This window comes from Apteryx rowi, unplaced genomic scaffold, assembly GCF_003343035.1.
Source record: "Apteryx rowi isolate R43461 unplaced genomic scaffold, aptRow1 scaffold_1409, whole genome shotgun sequence".
NCBI classification, from domain to species: Eukaryota; Metazoa; Chordata; class Aves; order Apterygiformes; family Apterygidae; genus Apteryx; species Apteryx rowi.
The window spans coordinates 23214-24374 of record NW_020447652.1 but is presented as its reverse complement, the minus strand read 5'-3'; the positions used below and the strand labels follow the sequence as shown (position 1 = coordinate 24374).

General features: G+C 75.8%; 1 protein-coding gene across 1 annotated transcript in view; it reads right to left on the bottom strand.

The window, feature by feature from the left end:
• The window catches only part of CNGA4 (cyclic nucleotide gated channel alpha 4), an 11266-nt gene that overhangs the window by 8164 nt on the left and 1941 nt on the right, over positions 1-1161 (bottom strand). The window lies entirely within an intron of this gene.

Here is a 1161-nt window from a genome sequence, read left to right as displayed (position 1 = left end):
GGAGGCCCTGCATCCTGCAGCGCGGGCTCGGCGCCGAGCACGGTCCGGCTCCAGCCGCGGCAGCGCGGCTCTGCCGGTGCGGGGCGGATCCTGGCAACGGCGGGCCCCGGGGACGGCGGCTCACCTGCGCCCGCCGCGCGCCGAGGGCGGCGCCGGTCTCTGGAGGCAGCTGCCGGCTCCGGGATGCCCTGCCTGGGCGCGGGCTGTGCCGGGCAGGAAGGGTGGTGTGAGGGAGCAGGGAGCGGTGCCGGAACCCCCGAGGCCGGAGCTCGGGCACGGCCGGGTGGAGCTGGAGGTGCTGGTGCGGGTGCTGGGGCCATGCRGGGCCATGCAGACCCCGCGCCAGCACCGGCATCGTGGGCCGCAGGGCCAGCGGTGCCAGAGCTGTGCAGCGGTGCCGGGGCCAGGCAGCGGGTGCCCCCAGCACTGCCCAGTGCCCGGTGCGGGGCAGGGGCCGTGCTCAGCGCCCAGCACCCAGTACCTGGTGCCCGATACCTGGTGCCAAGGCCCGGCGCAGGGGCAATGCCCGGTTCTAGGTACCCGACACCTGGTGCTCAGTGCAGGGGTGGTGCCAGGGCAGCACCCGTGCCTGGTGCCAGTGCACAGTGCTCAGTGCTGGTGCCCAGTGCAGGGCAGTGCCCGCTGCCCGAGCAGTTCCCGGTGCTGGTGCCGGGGTGATGCYGGGTGGCTGGTGCACGGGCCGTGGCTGGTGCAGGGGCAGTTCCCACTGCCCAGCACAGGGCTGTGCCTGGGACCCCATGCAGGGTTGTGCCCACTGCAGGGCAGTTCCTGCTGCCCGATGCAGGGGCCGTGTCCAGTGCCCGAGCAGTGCCCAGGGCCCTGTGCAGGGATAGTGCCCAGTGCAGGGCTGTGCCCGGTGCCCAGGGCCCTGTGCAGGGATAGTGCCCGGTGCAGGGCTGTGCCCGGTGCCCAGGGCCCTGTGCAGGGATAGTGCCCAGTGCAGGGCTGTGCCCGCACGCAGCGCCCGATGCCCGCCCAGCGCAGCCCCCCGCCCCGGCCCTTTCCCCACCTGGCCCCGCCCTCTGGCCCCGCCCCCGCGCGGCGCAGCCAATGCTCCCTCTCCTCACGGCAACGGTAGCTGGGTGGCCCCGCCCCGTCATCGCGGCCCCGCCCCCGGGCGCAGGCACGGGCGCGGGGGCG